Source organism: Staurois parvus, unplaced genomic scaffold (genome assembly GCF_062004578.1).
Source record: "Staurois parvus isolate SC_StPar_1 unplaced genomic scaffold, SC_StPar_1.0 ptg000020l, whole genome shotgun sequence".
NCBI lineage: Eukaryota > Metazoa > Chordata > Amphibia > Anura > Ranidae > Staurois > Staurois parvus.
In genome coordinates, this window is record NW_028317816.1 from 8,192,501 (window position 1) to 8,216,197 (window position 23,697).

The following is a 23,697-nucleotide window of genomic DNA, read 5'->3' on the forward strand; positions in this document are numbered from 1 at the left end:
GAGTTTAGTGTCACTTCAAATTATAATTACTATAATACAGGATTTATATAGCACCAACAGTTTGTGCAGCGCTTTGCAACGTGAGGGCAAACAGTACAGTTACAATACAATTCAATACAGTAGGAAATGCATATCTGCATGTTTTATTCCATACATTTTATGTCTAGGAACATTTTTATTCATATAGTACCCAATAAGCCTAAGGCTGCATTCACACCCGAGCAGAGCGATTTTCAGGTGTTTTTATGGTTTTGCACAGAGTTGCCCCGATGCTCTTCTTTTTAGGTCCCCCGTCAGCGGGCCTGGCTCCTCCTCACTCAAGCTTCTTGTAATGGGGATGATTTTGCTCCCAAGCCGCACTCAGTGTTTCTATTCACACAGCACGGCTTGGCCCTGCTGTCTCCTCATTGGCTCACAGGCTGTGATTGACAGCAGCAGGAGCCAGTGGCTCCCGCTGCTGTGTCAGCCAATAAGGAGAGAGGTCCCAGAGAGCCGCTGCTCTCATGCACATCGCTGGATTGAGATCAAGCTCAGGTAAGTTTTGGGGGGCTAAGGTGGGAGCTGCACCTAGAAAGTTTTTTACCTTCATGCAAAGAATGCACAAAGGTAAAAATCCTTGAGCCTTTAAAACTACGCATTTTTGAGTGTTTGTGCATGTGTATTCCAGTGTTTTAGAAGCGTAATTCAAGTGTTTTATGTGTTCAATCTTCGGGTGTTTTCATTTTAGCCAATGGAAAGCACTAGGTGGGAGGAGACCAGTTCTTGCAGGCTCAATACTGCTTGAAATATGCCTGAAAAAATGCTTGAAAACTTTCAAATCTAGCATTTTCAGATGTTCCCACTGAAGTCTTTAAGGCCAAAAATGCCCAAATCTGCTTCAAATGTATCTCATGTCATTTCAGTCTTTGAGCTGCAGGCACCTGAGTGCTCACATGTGAACAGTCACCACTGAAATAAATGGGATTTTGGATATTGAGCATTTTGAAGCTTTGAGCTACAGACCGCTTAGGTGTGAAAAGGCCGTAATAGAAGCAGCCATAGTTTTGATTTACTGAGGAGAGTGGGTTGCTAAACTGAATGGTGCTTTTACTATGAGTGCATCCACACCCCTTGATTGTGATTCATTTTCCTTCCAAATTCACCTTTCATAGGGATAAATGGTAACATGTGAAATGCCTGCACCTCTCATACAGAGGTGTGAATGTAGCCTAACCTCCTACAACTTATAACGGATGCTGTATGTTTGTATTGAAATCTAGAATCAGCCATTTCATCCTATTGCAGAAATAGGCAGACTCATTACATTATTTTCAGTCTTTGGGAAACGTGAACATACAGCTATATGTTTTGAAACTGGCACAGCAGAATCACATTATAAACAACTGTGTCATATTATTAACTATTCTGGAATTTCCTCTAGTGTTAACTTACATGCTTTTGGTTACATGAGTAGTCATCCTATATTTTCCATAGACATGTAAACTGTTTCATTGCTATGTATAGTCTACCACAGTGTCTACTGTGACATCCTCCAGCCACTTGACTTTCAAAAGTAACAAGCTTCTAGCACCTGTTACCAGTCTATACATCTGACATATCCAGCCCTGGATTGAAAACTTGTAGATGTGTATACGTTTATTATTTTTCCTTTATGTGCTCTGTCTATGAACTGGTAAACATTCATTTAAACTTTATATATAAAAAGTTCCTGTAATCACTAGCAATAACTCTTAATTACAGACTGTGCTGTGAAATATACTTCTGCTAAGCTAAACTTTAAATTAAATTTTTGTTTTTTTCATTTAAATACCATTAATGTACCTCTGTTGCAGAAAAATAATATCTTTCTTTGATTTTTAGAACAGGGCCTTACCATAGCCCCTGCTGTGTTCATAGAAAACTTGATGATTTCCTGGTATGTAGATTTGGGACGTTGAAACCAGTAAGACACAGGAAGCAGTTCACCAGCTGGCCTCATTAGCACACACTGTGTACCAATCAATTGTTTGCACAGCATTCCCGGCATCCTTCCAGGCGTGTATTTGCCTGTCTTGTCAATGTAGGATGCCACAGCTGCTATGTTTGTATGGCCTCCCCAGCATACCTTCAGATGGGCCTGGGCCGCATGCTAAACACTCTGGGGCCGCATTCAATAGAACAACGTGCCCTATTTAGTGATTGTGACATCCAGAGTAGATTGTTTTAAATTGCTCTGGACTATAATACACAAATATTTACTAACATTAATAAATTATAACTCATAATGACGATAAATGAATGCAGTGGTCAGTGAAGAGTTGACCCTTGCACTGGTTGTCAGTGTAGTGCTTCTTTACATTGTATGTCAAAGAGGGAAGGTCCCTAATTTAGGAGTAAGTGGGGGAAGGACCCTCTTGCGCTAGTATTCAGTGTAGTGTCCTTTTACATTGATGGTCAGGTAAGAGGTCAGTCCACCAATACCCCCATTGCTCAATGAACTCCTAGCAAGCTTTGGAGGAACCCTAGGGTTTCATGGAACTATAGCTATTAAATCCAGTCTAAAGCCTGCCATGCATGTACAGTGAAGGAAATAAGTATTTGATTCCCTGCTGATTTTGAATGTTTGCCCACTCAAAAAGAAATGATCAGTCTAAAAATCGAATGGTAGGTGTATTGTAACACTGAGAGACAGAACAGTAACACAAAATTCAAAGAAATGCATGTCTTACAAATTATGCACTGATTTGCATGTTCATGAGGGAAATAAGTATTTGATCCCCTATCATTCAGCAGGATTTCTGGCTACCAGGTGTCTTTCATACAGGTAACAAGCTGAGATTAGAAACAGTCTCTTAAAGGGAGTGCTGCTAATCTCATTTTGTTACCTGTATAAAAGACACCTGTCCACAGGAGTAATCAAACAATCAGATTCCAAACTCTACACCATGGCAAAGACCAAAGAGCTGTCTAAGGATGTCAGGGACAAGATTGTAGACCTACACAGGGCTGGACTGGGCTACCAAACTATCGCCAAGCAGCTTGGTGAGAAGGTGACAACAGTTGATGTAATCATTCGCAGATGGAAGAAACCCAAAACAACTGTCAGTCTTCCTAGGTCTGGTGCACCATGCAAAATCTCACCTCGTGGAATGTCAATGATCTTGAGAACAGTAAGGAATCATCCCAGAATTACACATGAGGATCTTGTCAATGATCTCCAGGCAGCTGGGACCACAGTCACCAAGAAAACAATTGGTAACACACTACGCCGACAAGGATTGAAATCCTGCAGTGCCCGCAAGGTCCCTCTGCTCAAGAAAGCACATGTCCAGGCCCATCTGAAGTTCGCCACTGAACATCTGAATGATGCAGAGGAGGACTGGTTGAAAGTGTTGTGGTCAGATGAGACCATAATCGAGCTCTTTGGCATCAACTCAACTCGCTGTGTTTGGAGGAGGAAGAATGCTGCCTATGACCCTAAGAACACCATCCCAACTGTCAACTATGGTGGTGGAAACATTCTGCTTTTGGGGTGTTTTTCTGCTAAGGGGACAGGACAACTGCACTGCATCAAAGGGACAATGGACGAGGCAATTTATCGTCAAATCTTGGGTGAGAACCTTCTTCCCTCAGCCAGGGCATTGAAAATGGGTCGTGGATGGGTGTTCCAGCATGACAATGACCCAAAACACATGGCCAAGGCAACAAAGGAGTGGCTAAATGTGCTTCAAGAATTAGCACATTAAGGTCCTGGAGTGGCCTAGCCAGTGTCCAGACCTTAATCCGATTGAAAATCTGTGGAGGTAGCTGAAAGTTCGATTTGCCAAACGTCAGCCACCAAACCTTAATGACTTGGAGAGGATCTTCCAAGAGGAGTGGTCCAAAATCCCTCCTGAGATGTGTGCAAACCTGGTGGCCAACTACAGGAAACGTCTGACTTCTGTGATTGCCAACAAGGAATTTGCCACCAAGTACTAAGTCATGTTTAGTGAAGGGGATCAAATACTTATTTCCCTTATGAACATGCAAATCAGTGCAGAATTTGTTAGACATGCATTTCTTTAGATTTTTTTGTTGCTATTCTGTCTCTCAGTGTTACAATACACCTACCATTCGATTTTTAGACTAATCATTTCTTTGTGAGTGGGCAAACATTCAAAATCAGCAAGGGATCAAATACTTATTTCCTTCACTGTATGTGGTTCATTGTACATTACTTAACAGTAAGGCTCCATGTACACGAGACTTTGGAAACACTTCTGAACGATGGAAACCGACTGCTGGAAAATGTAGGTTAAAAAACATTTGTTTATCCGCGTTTGCATACCGTGTTTATGTGTGTTTGCGTTTAGAAGCATTTTTAAAGATAACATCAGGAGACCTTCCAGAATGCACTGAAAAACAGTAAAAAAATTAACTATTTCAGACATTTTGAGAGAAATCGAGAGAGCAGAAGCAGAGAAAGCAGTATGTGTTGAGATGACCTGTCTTTTCTGGTTGTATTCACTATGGATCCCATCATGAGCATAGTGCAGCACGTTCTACCATTTTTTCCTTCACGCAAAACCTGGAACTGACTGCGCTGGTGTACTAGGTCCATTTGAATACATGGAAAACACTTTGCATGCATTTCTGATGATGAAAAGATCTGGACATAGAACAGTTAAAAAAACGATTCTAAACACAAATGCTTATAAACGAGGTTAGCTGTGTTTACATGCATTTGGTGTTTGAAACGCTGATAAAATCTACTCTTGAACGCAAGTTTGGTGGTTTAAAAAAAACGACTGTAAACACAACTGCCTGTAAACGACATAGTGTACATAGATACATAAGAAAATATTAGGGAGAGTTCAGGGGCTGCTGAAAAAAAAACACAGAAAAGTTCCTGAATGTGAGTTTATCAGCTGCAGTGTACATGAACCCTAAGGCTGCTTTCACACTGAGTTGTTTTTCAAGCGTTTTTGCGTTAAAAAAAAGTGCCTGAAAAGCTCAAGAAAACTGCTTCCCTGTGTATGTGAATGTTTATCTATGTATGTTTTCACACTGAGGCGTTGCGGTGCGGTGTAAAAACTCCTCCTTGCAGCATCTTTGAGGCATGTTTGGTGAGTTAAAAAAAACACTCCAAAAACGCCTCTTCCCATTGTAATCAATGGAAAACGCCTGAAAAGCACCTTATAAATGCTTCTGTGAAGCGTTTTTGGTGCAGTTTTTAAGCACGTGTCCTTTAACTGCCTCCTGCCCGCCATATAAGGAAATGACGGGGGTAAGGTGGTTCTCTCGTTCTGGAAGGACGTCACATGACATCCACCCACTCTAACCATGTGTGCGTGGCTCAGGGGGCGTGCAGTGCGGCGATCGGTGGTGCGCTGTGTCCCTCGGACACAGCGGATCACCGATCAACGGAAAGAGCCAAAGACGTAGGCTTGGTCATGTGATCAGCTGTGTCCAATCACAGCTGATCGCATGTAAATAAGGAAATGCCGGTTATCTGCATTTCTCTCCTCATGAGCTGTCACGCTGACAGCTTGAGAGGCGAGTCGGTGATGATCAGTGTGCCCTTATGATCAGTGTAGCCCCAGCAGTGAGACCTGTCAGTGCTCATCAATGCCAGCTGTCAGTGCTCATCAGTGCCACCTGCCAGTGCCCATCAGTGCCTCATATCAGTGTCTACCACTGCACATCAATGCCACATCAGTGCCCATCTAAGCTGCCTTTCAGTGCCACCCATCAGTGCCGCCTATCAGTGCCAGTCCGTTCTGCCTATCAGTGTGCATCAGTGCCGTCTATCAGTGATGCCTGTCAATGCCCATCAGTGCAGCCTATCGGTGCACATCACTGCAGCCTCATTAATGCACATCAGTGAAGGAGAAAAATCACTTACAAAATGTTATAACAATAACTAAGAAAACATTTTTTATTTTTCAAAATTTTCAGTTGTTTTTGGTTTGTTTAGCAAAAATAAAAAACCCAGAGGTGACTAAATACTACCAAAAGAAAGCTCTATCTGTCTAAAAAAAAATGATAAAAATTTCATATGAGTACAGTGATGCATGACTGTACAATTGTCATTCAAATTCTAACAGTGCTGAAAATTGGCCTAGGCAGGAAGAGGGTATAAGTGCCCTGTAGGCAAGTGGTAAAAAAAAACGCCCAGAAAACGTGGTAAAAACGCCTATGCATTTTTGCTATGTTTTTGCAGTGGATCAGTGTGAAAGTAGCCTAAGAATGCTTGTGAAGATTCCCATATATCCAGGTCATTATATATCTAGTGGTAATTAGTCAAATTCAACTGGACTTGTTCTCCAGTGTTAAAGACAATAGCTTATCCAGTCCACTTTTTCAGTTCTTATGAGTTTCAGGAACAGCAGTTGGATGGTGGTGATTCTACCTGTGTGGGTATATATACTGTATTTGCTGGGGTATCTTCCTGACACTCATTAGAACTCAATTGGCTTGGATAAGCTACGCAATGTCTTCATCATCACAGGACAAGCCCAGTTGAATGTGACTACTACTAGATATATCATTCAGAATGGGGTAGATTTGCTAAAAATGGAGAGTGCAAAATCTGGTGTAGCTCTGCATAGAAATCAATCAACTTCCAGGTTTTTTTTGTCAAAGATTATTTGAACAAGCTGAAGTTAGAAGCTGATTGGCTACCATGCACATCTGTACCAGATTTTGCACTCTCCAGTTTTAGTAAATCAACCCCACTGTTACCAACAACATGTATGACAGCACAGACCATACGCTGATTGTTTCATACACAGTGAAGCTTGTATTCCGCAGTTGCCCACAGCAGCCAGAGTCACTGTTTCAATTCGTTAGTGAAAGGAAATGAAAAATAAAATTGACTGTGCAACGGTTTCAGTTTTGATAAATTGTTCACTAAATTCCAATCAACTATACCAACCATTCTCAACGTTAACATTGGGGAACCCTGGAAATAACTATCCAGTCTCAGAGAACTCAACTAACCGTATGTGTAAAATCTGATAGGCTGGTTGCACCCAAGTCGATTGATGGATCTGAGCATAGATGGATCAAATCTCAGCCGGTCCCTATTGAACTGGACGAATTTTGATCCATCTATGGTCAGCTTTATAGATGGCTAAAAAGATGATTGGTGTCAGTGGTTATTTATCTGAGAGGCAGAAATCGCTTCTTGGTGAAGGAACCCTCAGCAAGCTCTGGAGGAACACTGGTGGTGAAAGAGTGAACCATACTATCAACATTTAAGTAGCTCGCTAAACAAAAAGTATAGGATTAGAAAAATTAAATGAGTTCTATAAGTGCATACATTTATACTACTAGAACAAAAAGGATCTCTGGTAAAGTAATTATCCTTGTTTACCAAGTACTCCAGCTGAAATGTTTTTCACTTGTGCCTACAAATAGAAATGATATGTACAGCCAAGGTGATAACTTCTGAAGGATGTCACACTCCCTGAATTATACATTGGAACAGACTGACATTTTGTTAGAAAGGGGTTGTTTGAAATCATTACAATTACTGCTCTGTAACTGTAGTAGAGTTTTTACTACATTACATCCTTGTGTGTTTGTCATCAAGGCATATATACTTAGTGGTCACTTTTTTAGGTACACTTACTCATTAAGACAAATAGCCAAACAGCAAATTATGTGGCAGTAAATGAATACATAAAGTACACTGTTCAAAAAAAATTAAAGGAACACTTTTTAATCAGAGTATAACATCAAGTCAGTTGAACTCCTGGGATATTGATCTGGTCATTTAAGTAGCAGAGGGGGTTGTTAATCAGTTTCAACAGCTTTGGTGTTAATGAAATTAACAACAGGTGCACTAGATGGGCAACATTGAGATGACTCCCAAAACAGGAACGGTTTTACAGGTGGAGGCCGCTGACATTTTTCCCTATTCATCTTTTCTGACGGTTTTTCACTAGTTTTGCATTTGCCTAGGGTCACTACTGATAGCACGAGGCCTGGACCCTACAGAGGTTGCACAGGCAGTCCAACTCCTCCAGGATGGCACATCAATACGTGCCATTACCAGAAGGTTTGCTGTGTCTCTCAGCACAGTCTCAAGAGGATGGAAGAGATTCCAGGAGATAGGCAGTTTCTCTAGGAGAGCTGGACAGGGCCGTAGAAGGTCCTTAACCCATCAGCAGGACCAGTATCTGCTCCTTTGTGCAAGGACAGGATGAGTACTGCCAGAGCCCTACAAAACAACCTCTAGCAGGACACTGGTGTGAATGTCTCTGACCAATCAGAAACTGACAGGGTGGCCTGAGGGCCTGACATCCTCTAATGGGCCCTGTGCTCACTGCCTGGAATCATAGAGTTTGATTGGCATTTGCCATTGAACACCAGAATTGGCAGGTCTGCCACTGGCACCCTGTGCTTTTCACAGATGAGAACAGGTTCACCCTGAGCACATGTGACAGACATGAAAGAGTCTGGAGAAGCCGCGGAGAACGTTGTGCTGCCTTTAACATCGTTCAGCATGAATGTTTTGGTGGGTCAGTGATGGTCTGGGGAGGCATATCCATGGAGGGATGCACAGACCTCTACAGGCTAGACAATGGCATCCTGACTGCCATTAGGTATTGGGATGAAATCCTTGAACCCATGGTCAGACCCTACGCTGGTGCAGTGGGTCCTGGGTTCCTCCTGGTGCATGACAATGCCCGCCCTCATGTGGTGAGCGTATGCAGGCAGTTCCTGGAGGATGAAGGAATTGATACCATTGAATGGCCCCCACGCTCGCCTGTTCTAAATCCAATAGAACACCTCTGGGATATTATGTTTCAGTCCATGTGACACCACCAGGTTGCACCTCAGGCCCATGGGGGCCATACAAACTACTGAGTACCATTTTGAGTTGCTGCAATGAAATTTCAGCAAAATGGACTAGCCTGCTGCATCATTTTTTCACTTTGATTTTTTGGGTGTCTTTGAATTCAGCCCTCTGTAGATTGACAATTTTAATTTCCATCAAACGATGGGGCATCCTTATGTTCCTAACACATTACCCAATCCATATCAGTATAGATATGATATTTTTCCCCATTGAGATCTGATGTGTTTTCAAAGTGTTTCTTTATTTTTTTTTGACCAATATATGTGAATACCATCAACAGGTTAATTTGTCATTCAGCTGAGCCTGAGAATGTCCTAGATGTCTGATTTTAACAGTTTTGACGATTGATCAATATGTAAACAAAGAGGTATACTCATAATCCTCTATATCAGCTGTTTTAAGCAAGTGCCTTTATCTACAAACAGAACTGTTACTGAAAGGCAAATTGTGACTTTTGTCAAATCTCAACAGCTAAACCATAAATTCCATCTGTAGCCACTCCCCCAGGGTCAAAGAGCAGCGACACACAGGCCACATGGTTACACCCAGTGGGGAATAAAGCTGGCCATACATGGATCGAAATTGAATCAGCCAAATTTAGATCTGCCTGTGGAAATTTTCCAGCAGGAAAAAAACAGCCATTCAGTCAGCGCTTGCAGCCAAAGGGCTGCAGCACTAGTCAGTGTATTCTGACAGCAGAGGGGGTCCCGCTGTCAAAATACGGTGACACAACGAGGAGGAGTCCCGCATCCATATTGAATGTGTGGATGGGGCAATCAGGCCAGTCACAACAACAGACCCATGTATGGCCAGCTTTAGTGGTCATTTGAGACAGTCTAGAGCAGTGGTTCTCAACCTTCCTAATGCCGCGACCCCTTAATACAGTTCCTCATGTTGTGGTGACCCCCAACCATAAAATTATTTTCGTTGCTACTTCATAACTGTAATTTTGCAGTGGGAGGAGTAGTGCCACGTCATTGGTGTCAGTGGGAGGAATAGTGTCCCATCACTGATGTCAATGGGAGGAATAGTGCCCCATCATTGGTATCAGTGGGAGGAATAGTGCCCCATCATTGGTATCAGTGGGAGGAATAGTGCCCCATCACTGGTGTCAGTGGTAGGAATAGTGCCCCATCACTGGTGTCAGTGGTAGGAATAGTGCCCCATCATTGGTGTCAGTGGGGGGGAATAGTGCCCCATCATAGGTGTCAGTGGGGGGGAATAGTGCCCCATCATTGGTGTCAGTGGGAGGAATAGTGCCCCATCATTGGTGTCAGTGGGAGGAATAGTGCCCCATCATTGGTATCAGTGGGAGGAATAGTGCCCCATCGTTGGTGTCAGTGGGAGGAATAGTGCCCCATCATTGGTATCAGTGGGAGGAATAGTGTCCCATCGTTGTTGTCAGTGGGAGGAATAGTGTCCCAACATTGGTATCAGGGTGAGGAATAGTGCCCCACCGTTGGTGTCAGTGGGGGGAGGAATAGTGCCCCACCGTTGGTGTCAGTGGGGGGAGGAATAGTGCCCCATCGTTGGTGTCAGTGGGGGGAGGAATAGTGCCCCATCGTTGGTGTCATTTGGGGGAGGAATCGTGCCCCATCGTTGGTGTCATTTGGGGGAGGAATCGTGCCTCATCGGTGTCAGTGGGAGGAATAGTGCCCAATCATTGGTATTAGTGACACCAATGATTGGGCACTATTCCTCCCGCTGACACCAATGATACTTACCTTGCTGACCCCTGCTCCAGCCTGGGCTCGCTCGCTCCCTCCCTCTCCCATGGTACAGACACTTACCGGTCAGCTGTCTTCCTTCTCCGGCCGCTCTGCGCCTCTTCAATCGCTCGATCTTCGCGGTGCCGCTCGGCTCCTCCTCTCCAAGCTCCACCTCCTCGCCGGTGATTGGCCGCCTGTTTGCCTCTCCTGAGCTACAGTTCCGGCGGCCAATCACCGGCAAGGATTGATCCCGGGGGTGTGTCCAGATGATAGAGGCGGCATGTCATCCCGCCCACACCTGGAGACAGAGGAGCGGTGTCTCGGTTCCTAAGACCATCGGAAATATGTGTTTTCCGATGGTCTTAGGCGACCCCTGTGAAAGCGTCGTTCGACCCCCAAAGGGGTCGCGACCCACAGGTTGAGAACCGCTGGTCTAGAGTTTTTGTTCACTGATGGTAAGTTATTATTAAGCTAATATTTGGCAGTGGTTTCTGTAAACATTATTAAAGGAAAGGGTTTATCTGAAGAAGTATTAAACAAAAATGTAATATGTTGAAGCTTGCCAACACTTAGATTTGGTGGCTCCATTAGTCTTTTTTTTTTCCGTAGGCTTTTTTTCCTTCACTGGGCAGTTTAGCCAGTGGCACACTTTCTGTTTTAGGGTGTCTCCATTCTATGGAACAAACACAGAGACACCTTTGGATAGTAGCATTGTCAACCTGGGGAGAGGGTAGTCTGAAGCTGGCCACAGTAGAATTTCCTTTTTTAAAATTTTTCATTTTAGGAATGTTCATTTGATTTTCCAATCATTATTGGGGTCAAACTGACGTTTGTTTTTGACTGCAGTTAAAAGAAAATTCAAAGAAGTGGATGAAAAAATTTCTAACGGTGTCCCAAAATTAAATGATTAAAGCAAACAAAATTTGAAAGTACATTTTAGCGGCATCCGTCAAGTTATGTTTATAAGAATATTCGTACAAACATTTGTTGGAAAATCTAGTGATGGCCAGCTTTAGGCAGACTTTAGGCAAGATATTTAGATGGACTTGACTAACAAATTAAAGCCAAACTCCAGCTAATACTTACAGCAGGGGTCTCCAAACTACAGCCCATGCACCACATCTGGCCCGTTACATGATTTTATCTGGCCTGCAGCTAGGGTCAGTCACCATCCCGCTTCCCCCGACCTCTCCATCACGACCAACAACGCCACCATCAGCCCCATCCCGCAAGCCAGAGTACTAGGTGTCATTCTAGACTCCAATCTGTCTTTCCATTCCCAGATCCAATCGCTGACAAATTCTTGCAGACTCCACCTCCGTGACATCTCCAAAATACGCACGTTCTTAACTCCAGAAACTACAAAGCAACTCATTTACTCCCTTCTTATATCACGACTTGACTACTGTAACTCCCTGCTCGCCGGCCTACCCCAACACAGGCTATCCCCGCTTCAGTCTATCCTGAATTCTGCGGCCAGACTCATCCACCTTACCAACCGCTCCGTATCCGCCACCCCTATCTGCCAATCCCTCCACTGGCTTCCGATTGCCCAATGCATAAAATTCTAAATATTAACATTGACGTACAAAGCTGTTCATAATACTGCCCCAAACTACATCACCGATCTGGTATCCATCTACCACCCAAAATGCACTCTACGCTCCTCACAAGACCTCCTACTCTCCAGTTCCCTGGTCTCCTCCTCCCATGCCCGTCTCCAGGACTTCTCCAAGGCTTCCCCCATCCTCTGGAACTCACTACCCCAATCCATCAGACTGTCACCTTCCCTCCTCACCTTTTAGGCGCACCCTGAAAACCCATCTCTTCAGAGAAGCCTACCCCGCCCTCACCTAATTGCTGATCTCCGCTGTTCCCACCACTCCATCCCCCACAGCTATTTCCTCCTGTACCACTCTCCCCTCCCTCCTAGATTGTAAGCTCCAAGGAGCAGGGCCCTCGAACCCCTCGTGTATTGTATTGTTACTGTGCTGTCTCGTGTATTGTCTCCCATTATAATGTACAGTGCTGAGCAAACTGTTGGCGCTATATAAATACTGTATAATAATAATATGCAAAACGTGCACGGATAGAGGATTAACAGAAGCTGTCTATGGTCTCAGATAAGGACCCTGATGTAAGGAAGGGATTCTGATTGGGGCCCAGATGTAAGAAGGGACTCTAACGGGGACCATGATGAGAGGGGGACTCTGTTGTAAGGTTGGCTCTGATGAGGATTGTTTTTACAGAATACACAGTAACAGTTTTGTCCCTTTTTAGATAAAGGTTGTACATCAATTAATAAAATCTGACCATTGTAAGCACCCTGTCAGTGTTAAATGGTTTGTCTCCACCCTCTAACTGACACATTAGCTGGGCAGCTTGATCCATTAGAAGTTAAAAAAAATAACACACATGCTGGCTGGATCATCAGGTAAAAATAAAGGGGGGAAAAAGCCTTAAAGAAAATGAATGCAATCACCACATCTAAGAATTGATAAGCTCTAGTATAAGAACATTTTGTTTTGGGCTTGATACTGCTTTATGGTAACATTTTTCATGCTAATATTTAGCAGTGACATGCAGCCCTGGCAATCCTGAAACTTGCAGGAGAGAAAATGGAACGTTTTTGTTTCGTTTTCCCACTGGAATTCTGAGTAAACGAAAGTAAAATTCTGAACATTACTGCTCCACGCTTGTCTTATTACTTTACACATTGTAGATTGTCACTGGCATGACATGACATTCTTACTAATTATCAAAGAAAATAGTTTTGCACTGAAAAAAACGCAGAATTGTAAGAGAATGAAACCTTGCAGCTGATTGCATGATCTCACACAGCAGCTTTAGTTTTTCTGCCTCATCAAACACAACCTGTTCCTCCGTACCAGAGATTGTAACCTTTGACCTGTGAGGATTTCAAGCCTGGCACAGGGCCCAGTTATGCCTACAAACGTCACAGGGCTGCAGCCTGCAGGGGTGGATTAGCTGCTCTATTTATGGAGACGCCCTCATCTACACCTTGAGCTATATAAGCTCTCTGCAGACAAACAGAATTTTCTTTTCTCTGATCAGCTGCTACAGCAAGTCCCGTGGTAAGGTCCCTCTGCCCATGTAAACAAGCAAGCTGTGTATTCCACACAAATCAATAACCATAGTGGTTGTGCTGTACTAGTAAAACAAGCAGACTAGCTGTATTTTACAGTGCAAGCTAGACTGCGCTCAAAAAGCCCAGACCTTGTTTATGAAAGTTTAAATACTGACTATATTATTATTTGCACCTTTTTGCACATGAGATTTCTGTAGAACTTTATTACATGTTGCATTGGAAACAATGTGACACTGAATTTTTTTGTTTTCACACATTTTTTCTGTAGTGCATGTACTATTATTGACAAATCTATTATTTCTTTCATAATTTGTATGTGTTTTGGATGTTGGTAACAAAACTGTATAGTTTTTTATGATGTTTAGAAATATTCAAGCATCATAACAAACCTGAAAACAGTATACACCATTTTGTAATTTGTTACCGTATTGTTGCTAATTCTATTTCTAAATGTGTTTTGGTACTCTGATGCCTAGTTGAGGCATGGTTTGCTCAAAAATGTGTGTGTATATGTGTATATATATGTGTGTGTATGTAGGTAAACTATGTACAAGATGTATTTAAAACTGCATAGTGGTTGCTAGGCAAATGTATTTGTAATGTGTACAGTGTGGTGTATGATAACAGTTATCACATTTTACAGACATCACTTAACTCTGGAAAAGGAAACTCTTGTTAAATCTTTAAACAGACCGTATTGCAGAGAGATAAGACATAACATGAAGTTTACCCTAAAAAGGAAAGGAAAAAAAAACAAATAAGCAGATGACAAATTTGTCAAAATTTGCATTTTTATGCTGTTATGTAACTCTTTTTTTTTTATGGCAAAGTACAATTTTTGAGACTATGCTTCTTCATATTCAGATTTTTTTTTTTTTGGGGGGGGGGGGGTGTTCTACTTTATTTTATTACTGCTTTTTATTTGCTCTGTTTTTTACCTGCTTTGTGAGGTGTTGAGTTATGACTGTTGAGCTGTGTTGCTCTGCCAGACAGGACAATTAACTAAAGCTGGCCATACACTTATAGATTTGCGTTCAAGAATTTTCATTTTGAGAATATTCGTTTTGATTTTGTAATTGTTAGTGGGGTCAAAGCGATGTTTGTTTTTGACTGCGGTGATGGGAAAATTCTTAGGGGCAGGAAGGAAAACTTTTCTCAATCAAATGAATTTTCTGCCAGTATATGTGGTTATCGTTCATAAATTACATTCATTTTAAACTTGAATGTTAAAAGCAAAAGACAATTTTCGAATGACATTCGTCCATTCACCGAAAGTTCAAAGAATTTTCGTACGAATATGAAAATCTACCCGTATATGACCAGCTTTAGTCTTCCCCTGTGACATAACCTTGAATTACAGAGTAGTTATAAATAATTTTGTTCTACAGGATATGTTCAATATGTTTTATTTTTGTGTCTTTTCTACACTACACTTACAGATTAGAGTGATCAGAAATGTTAAGAGGGTCGGGACAGTAATTGCTTACACTTTAGATCTGAAATAAGAAAAGCCCTAGGCTCTTATCATGCATCTAGATCTTTATCATAAGTACATCAATAATCACTTAAGTAGTTAAGTAGTGCAGTTTTCTTCTTTTTTTTTTTTTTTTTAGCTAACATACTGCCATAATTGCTTTTCACGTGTTTGAACTATCTAGATAACCTTTAAAATTTCTGATACTAAAAATAAAGGACACAGTGCTCAATTCATTAAATGTTATCTACCACTTTAAAATTTGCAATAAAATAGCTCATAATGTTTCTCAAAAATATTTTTTCACTAAAAATGCTACTAAAATACTGCATTCGCTGTTTCTTGGAGTGATGCAGTATTTTAGTAATGAAAGTGTGCTGTATTTTAACCGCTGGTAGTCGCCAGTGTCCTTTACCAACCAATGAATAACTGGTTGTTAAGGAGTCGACACCCGCTGGGTCCTTAACCAGTGGCTCATCTGCTGTCAGCAGGATTCCCTCTGACAGCAGATGAGTCACTGGTTGTTAAGGACACAGCGGGTGCCGGTCCCTAACAACCAGCTATTCACTGTTTGTTGAGAGCAGCTGCCAGCTCCTTCACAGCTGAAATTTCATACATTAGTTGAATATTGCATGCCTGTATCACTACTTACTTAACGCATGTATTTATTTATTTACTTTAGTGAATTTATTTTAAAACTGTTTTTTTAGGGGTTTTGTTTTTTGTTTTTTTTTGGCAAATACATAAAAGGATAATGAATTGACATTTTCAACATCGCATGCAATATTTGGGAAACAAATTTATAAATGGACTACTTCCTCCATGAAGAGTGATACAGAACACGCAGAAAGGGGGAAAACTGGTAGTAACCTTTTTGGTGCATCAGCTTGAGTGGTTGCCCATTTAAATATGTTCTGTCTAAGCCTCCGGTCACACCGATGCAAATTGTCATGCGATTTGATCGTTGCAAAACGCATGACAAGTTGAAGCCCACTGTCCACAATTGAAGCGGTCAAATCTGTGCGACACGAACCCCCCTTGGAGTCGCACAGATTTTGAAAGTAGTTCATGCTCTACTATTTGCAAGTTCAGATGCAACTTGTATAGACATTGCATAGACTTCAAGTGAAGTCACGATTTCAAAGTCTGATTCGGTGTGACTGAAGACTGAAAGTTCAATAGTGTAGACCTTAATGTTTCAGTTTCCCTCCATTAGACAGCTTGTTGATACATTATATGTGTGCAGTTAAAATTGTATCCTTTTTTTCCCTGTCTTTGTTCCACTATATTGCCATGCATTGTCAGATGTTATTTGTTAGGTAGATTTCTGTTTCATTTAGTTTTTAAAAAGATTTCCAATATTGATACCTGTAAACACAAAGAATATCCAAGGTGTACAGGTCTGTTAGACATAAAAAGAAGAGCCAAACGTAGGACAGAGACAATATAGTATAATTACAACTTGAGAACCACAATAACTAGGATCTTCCCTCTACACCTCTGTGTACAATCCAAGAGAATACCAGAGAGAAAGGTAGGATCATTCAGGAAAAGATGTATCATCTTGTTGCCCTTATTATCCAGTTTAGCAGCTTTACATATCTTGCCAACTTTACCTCTACATCAGCAAGGTTGTCCAAAAATAACTTGAAGTGTAGTTACTGCATTGAGTAGAAGCAAGAGTTGAAGTGGAAGCTCAGTTTTATATGATGGATGATAAATACACTGCTCAAAAAAATTAAAGGAACACTTTTTAATGAGAGTATAGCATCAAGTCAATAAAACTCCTGGGATATTGATCTGGTCAGTTAGGTAGCAGATGGGGTTGTTAATCAGTTTCAGCAGCTTTGGTGTTAATGAAATTAACAACGGGTGCACTAGATGGGCAACAATGAGACAACCCCCAAAACAGGAATGGTTTTACAGGTGGAGGCCATTGATATTTTTTTTATTCCCTACTCTTTTCTGACAGTTTTTCACTAGTTTTGCAGTTTTTCACCAGTCTCAAGAGTATGGAGAAGATTCCAGGAGACAGGCAGTTACTCTAGGAGAGCTGGACAAAGTCGTAGGCAGTCCTTAACCCATCAGCAGGACTATATATATAACTATATATATATATATATATATATATATATATATATATATATATATATATATATATTGTGCAAGGAGGAACAGGGTGAGCACTGCCAGAGCCCTACAAAATGACCTCCAGCAGGCCACTGGTGTGTGTGTCTCTGATCAAACAATCAGAAACAGACTTCATGAGGGTGGCCTAAGGGCCCGACATCCTCTAGTGGGCCCTGTGCTCACTGCCTGGCACCATAGAGCTCGATTGGCATTTGCCGGTGAACACCAGAATTGGCAGGTCCACCACTGGCACCTTGTGCTTTTCACAGATGAGAACAGGTTCACCCTGAACACGTGACAGACGTGAAAGGCTCAGGAGAAACTGTGGAGAACGTTATGCTGCCCATAACCTCTTTCAGCATGACCATTTGGTGGTGGGTCAGTGATGGTCTGGGGAGGCATATCCATGGAGGGATGCACAGACCTATACAGGCTACACAATGGAACTCTGACTGTCATTCGGTATTGGGATAATATCCTTGGACCCATTGTCAGATCCTATGCTGGTGCAGCTGGTCCTGGAATCCTCCTGGTGCAAGACAATGCCTGGCCTCCTGTGGTGAGCGTATGCAGGCAGTTCCTGGAGGCTGAAGGAATTGATACCATTGAATGGCCCCCACGCTCGCCTGACGTAAATCCAATAGAATACCTCTGGGATATCATGTTTCGGTCCATCCGACGCCACCAGGTTACACCTCAGACTGTACAGGGGCTCAGTGATGCCCTGGTCCATATTTGGGAGGAAATGCCCCATGACATCATTCGTCGTCTCTTTAGGTGAGTTTCTGCAATGAAATTTCATCAAAATGGAGTAGCCTGCTGCATAATTTTTTCACTTTGATTTCCGGGGTGTCTTTGAATTCAGTCCTCTGTAGGTTGATAATTCAAACGATGGAAAATTCATCCTTACGTTCCTAACACATTATCAAGTCTGTATCAGTATAGATATCCAATATGATATTTTCCCCCATTGAGATCTGATGTGTTTTCAAAGTGTTCCTTTAATTTTTTTCAGTAGTGTTTAACTAAAAGAATAGGTTTTGTTTGCAAATATATTTAGTATAATTTCATGTATATAATACACTTCCTATAGAAAAAAGTGTTGGGGTGGGGTCAGGGGTGGACTGACAACTCATGGGGCCCCCGGGCAATAGGGGATCATGGGGCCCCTGTGTCCTTGCCCAAACTCAAAAAAGCCTATGAAAAAGGTACCAGGGGCATCTCATGGGACCCCCTACTGACCCTGGGCTCTTGGGCAGTGCCCGAGTTTCCAAATGGTCAGTCCACCCGTGGGTGGGGTATTGGAGAAGGTTTGTTTGCTAAGGTCAAGACCAATCAGCAGGATTTTGTTCTACTTAGCTTAAAATAAAACTCCTGTGTCCAAAATATAACATTTTGGCTAGAAACCACTTTCCACAAATTTAAAAGAACATTTCACTATAAAGGCTCATTGACATCAGCTGAAGCAGTAATGAACTCACAACTGCTGTAGTGCAGTGACAGGAATAGTGCCAATGCACTGATCCTGGCGCACTGCACTGTTTGCCTCTTTTTTTTTTTTCTGAACTTTATTGAAATGTCAGAATGACATTACAGAAAGTTCTATTCACACAGCTCCATTGTGATGTGGTAGTTTGCTTGTGAAAGAGCCCTAGCAAATGCTATAGTGTCAGCTCAAGGTCCTAAATTTAACTCTGGAACCTCCTTTTTCCAAACCTTTGTACAGTGTGGTAGGTCTCTTAACCCATTATTGACATGTTCCAGGGGAGAGCAGGAACACCAAATACTGTAAACCTGTCAAGTCAAATGTTAATCCTTGGCTTAGAGGAAATATATTGACGTTAAGCATCACATTTAGAGGTAACATTTAGGTTTAACCAGACCTTGCATGAATAGGCTCTCTTATCTGGGAGCCACAAATTTAATTATCACTAAGTAAAAGCTAAATTCTATAAACTATTAGAAGAAAATCTGCCTATGGAGATTTCATAGGTAAGCAGACCTTGAATTTTTATGTGAGGTCCACTTTGAGCCTGGAAGTAATTGCTGCTGTTTGAGGAGGTACAACACATGCAATAAGTTATTTTTACAGCTGAGGAAGCTCCCATGCAAAAAACTAACTTACCGTTAGACACAATGGGGAAGGTTGAGATTCTCTTCTCCTTAGGGAAGATTTTTCTCTGTTAGATTAATATTCTGTGTTCCATTATCTACTAGGCGCTGGTGGCACTCACTGGTTCCCTAATGGATTAACCATAGAAACAAAAACAAAAACCTGCCAAAGGTATTGGCTGGAGATCCACTTTTACGTATGCACAGAAATACCCTGCTTCACCACTGTATTACGAAAGTAGTTTGTGATAAATCCATTTTGACTCTATTTGCTTGGGGTGCTTGAGTTAACAAATGTTGCACATAAAAATCAACCATGTTCTCCAAATGCAGAAGAAAGTTGTAAGGGGGAATGTCTGGTTTGAATAAGATCTAGTGAATGTCACATAAACCACTTTTAGATTCATAATTAGTAGTTATTGTGTAGTTTGAGGTTTTATAGTGTATATGTTTTTCTTTAACATGTACAGTAAGTTTAGCCAAAAAGTTTTTTTTTTGTTTTTTTTTTTTCATTTTAGAAGTTTTAGGAAAAAAAACTGAAAAAACTGTCTTGGCCAGGCATATACCTAAAGGCAAGCTGAGGCATAATAAAAGGATTTATCTGCACTGGAGTTCTACAGAAGACCTATGATTTGTTTTTATGTAGAACTACACCAGATGTTGCATCCTCCAGTCTTCATAAATAACCCCTATGTGTTGTACTTGGTTGTAGTTGTACACAGCACTGTAGCAACACAGAGATGGACGCGGTCATCCATTTTGCTCCAAACCCTCCATCTTGTATCTCTCTCTCCCTCTTTCCTCATCCCCCCTCCCTCTCTGTTGAGTGACATGTGGCCTAATTGATGCAGAGATCAAAGGCAGCAAACTCATTGGGAGGGCGTTATAATTATAAACCCCAATTAGCCTGGCCCCCCTCTGTCTGCAAGACTCTTGCTGGAGAAGGATTGTAAAGCCATAAACCAAGTCCTTCACTGAGTTCAAAGACATTCCAGATAAGCCATAAAGCAGACTCGCATTCAAAAATCCACTTTTCCCCTATGATTACATATCTTGGAATATGAGAGACTTACAGAAAAAACAGGCATATATTCAGACCGGTCACTTTAATACAAGTCGTCTGATATATTACATCCCCTATCTGACATCTACAGGAGAGCAGAAAATGATATCTCCTCAACCATCCCCACAGGTATGTCATATTTCATATCTAGACGTTCAGCAGATGCGTCTGCATATTAATTTACTAGTGGCAAGGCTGCTAAACACACCGAGGGTAAGTTATGGGTCATGATATAAGCTGCGAGTGATTTTGGTTCTAGCTGGGGCCTCCGCCCACAACTCCCTCCCCAAATGAGGCAATTGGTTCTCTGCTTTAAGGAGACACCCTGCTGAGTTCCTAGAAAGAGGCTGTTATGTTTGGAGCTAAAAAAAAAGCTGAGTTGAGTTGAAGTTGAAGAAGCTCCCTTTTGACATCGGAACTAACTTTGGGAGATCACGCCCTTTTGCTCTGAAAACTGGAAGCTGCTTAAACCAAGGCTTTTGTCAAGTACTTTGTTATGATCCGCCAGGTGGTACCTCAGGCTGCCAACTGACAGACCTACTCAGAGCGTGGGGTCTAAGCCCGGGCTGTGCTTTCACCAGAGCCCCTGATGGTGGGGATGGACTTGAAACAGTCCCGGGCCAGGTCACGACCTCCGAGCAGGCCCGCCAGTGGCTGAGGAGACCCTTAGGGACAGGTACCGGGAGAGCCAGATATGAAGAGGATGGCGGCCCCAGCAGGGTAGTAACGGATTGTGGGCCCGTGGGGGTAAGCGGGGTACAGAATCGGTAGGCGAGAGTAGTCGGGTCACACGCAGGGTCAGCAGGGAAGTCAATCCGTAGAATGGTCAGGGCAATCCGGGTCAAACGCAGGAGCAGGCAGAATAGTCAGGACAATCCGGGTCAAAACGCAGGAGCAGGCAGAGTAGTCAGGACAATCCGGGTCAAACGCAGGAGCAGGCAGAATAGTCAGGGTCAATCAGGGTCACAGGATAGGTGCAGGAACTCAGGATCACAGAAGACCTTGCGGCAATCTGTGACAGTGCAGGGCATCTTTAAATAGTGCGCCCTGCACTGTCATTGGCCGGCTAGGACGCGCCCCGGCTGTCATTGGACGCCTGAGGCGCGCCCGCGGCTCCTACTGCGCATGCGCGGCGTCCTGTCATCTGCGGCTCGCCGGGACCTAGTGCCCGTGTCCCGGCGCGAGCCGCCGCCACTGCGCATGCGCGAGGGATGGAGCCGCGATCGCGGACCCTGGAGCCGTGGTCCCTGACATACTTGATCTATCTAAATTCCTTTCTGTTATCTCTTTGCTGTGTTATTGCTCTGTGTGTGTGTGTGTGTGTGTGTGTATGTATATATATATATATATATATATATATATATATATATATATATATATATATATATATATATATAGGCTACATCTTTTTCTTTAATTTTTTTTTATTGCACCCTTTTGACCTTTTAGTAATAAATCTTACTTTCTGAAAGTGTTGGAACTGTTTCTAAAGCTGTTTAATGCAAACTAAGATCCCCTGTCTCTGAAGCGCGCTACTGTATGTTTTAAACATTTGCATACATCTGTCTGCGGTGACATTGTGTATCCAAATGATTGTTCAAACATGATAGTGTTATTGCTGATATTGCCGAGCTTCCTCTTTCTCTGTACAATAAGGAGGTGGTGGCAGTGTAAAGGGTTAATTGCGTAATTAACCTGACCCAGTAACAATCGCTCCCAGGCTGCAAGTACACAGATTGTGGTTCATTAGTTGGAAAATCTTTGTGCAGGGTGCAGCTGGGCGTGGCATTGTTACGCACGTGACAGCACGGTTTTAGATTGAGAAGGGCTGGGGTCTGACGCCGCAATCGTCACAAGCACCAAAACAGAATGTTCACATTTTAACAGACTTGCTAAACACTTAAATTGCAGGAGGTGTATTTCTTGATACTGGCAAATGTGTTGAACAAACACCTTACAATGTCATTGTATTTTTTAATTCATCTGTGGTATTCTTATTAGAATCAAGGATTTTCACATCTCGGTTTGCTGGAGTACAGCCCAGTATTTCATAATATGTTACAGAAGGTCTTTCAAGGACAATGGTTTGTTGGGGGAACATTCCACTGTGTGCTCAACTCCTAGTTCCCATAATTATTCAAGCATGCGAAAACTATTATGAAAAATGATTACTTGACATGACTTTTAATTTTGTTTTTACAAAGCAAAGTCATGAAAACTGCTACACTTTGAACTCTGTGACTGAAAACTCCCAAAGATTTGGGAGAGAGAGGAGTAGGTGAAATTAAACAATAGCGTAATTGTTCTGACTGACTATATTTATATTATACTAGGGAGGGTAGGTAAATCATTTTATAAAAGAAACTTGAAGCAAATCATCTGAAAATTCCTTTCCCTGTTATCACTGCTTGGAATTTCTCTGATCCCTACTCCTGCCACCATAGTACTTTGATATTTCTTGGTAATCCCTTCCCTGTTTAAATGGGCTTGGACCTGTCTGTTAGCTTCTCAAGCACTGGGCACTGTGTTTTGGTGGGCCACAGGAAGTTTCACCTGTTTTCCCATATCTGCAGGTAGGGGGTAGTTAAACCAGACAGCAGCAGTGATTGGGGCAGCAAGTAGTGCTAAGGGTAACTTAAAACAATGGCTGTACGTTCAGCACGCTTTGCTTGTGTGACTGAGCCCTAAATCTTGCATAAACTTGTCACTTAGTTTTTACTATTTGAACAGAACATGAATGTGAAAATTAAAAATAAATTTGCCATGATCAGTTATTTTTATGATTTCTGCAGACACTTTTTCAGATAAGTGGAATGTTCTGCTAAAACATATGTTCAGTTTCAGAGTATTATGATCATTGCAGGACTGACCTGGCTTCAGATCTGAGGTCTTTGTGCAAGGGGTTCATCAAAGCTGGAATAAACCTTTCTAATAAACAAAGACGTGTAATGAATACATAACCGTATTAAATGGTAACTCCACTTTTGTGGGGAAATAAAGCAAAGAAAAAAGAAAAAAGAAAAATGGACATATACAATTGCAAAAGTCATATTGTAATTGACTGATATTAAAAATTACCTTTCCTTTTCAATATGCAGCACTGTAATATTCTGTAAAATGCAATGCAACCTGGAGGCTTTCTGTACACAGATGGTGTACAGAACAACCCAAAGATATGTAATTTTCTGCTTGTGTGATTGGCTTACTGATTTTCCAAGAACTCTGGACTAAGATACAAGTTATATTTTGGGCATCCCCTGCAACACAAATGTC

At 42.0% G+C, this 23,697-nt stretch overlaps 1 protein-coding gene across 2 annotated transcripts in view; it reads left to right on the forward strand.

The window, feature by feature from the left end:
* NT5C3A (5'-nucleotidase, cytosolic IIIA) overlaps nt 1-23,697 on the forward strand; it is an 81,418-nt gene that overhangs the window by 25,514 nt on the left and 32,207 nt on the right. Inside the window, exon 1 of one of the 2 annotated variants that reach the window (XM_089687215.1) lies at nt 13,521-13,631. The exons of the other annotated variant lie outside the window; for it this stretch is intronic. The gene's annotated coding sequence lies outside the window, so the exon portion shown is untranslated. Of the gene's footprint in view, nt 1-13,520; nt 13,632-23,697 lie in introns of those variants that run through there. 2 annotated transcript variants of the gene reach the window in all.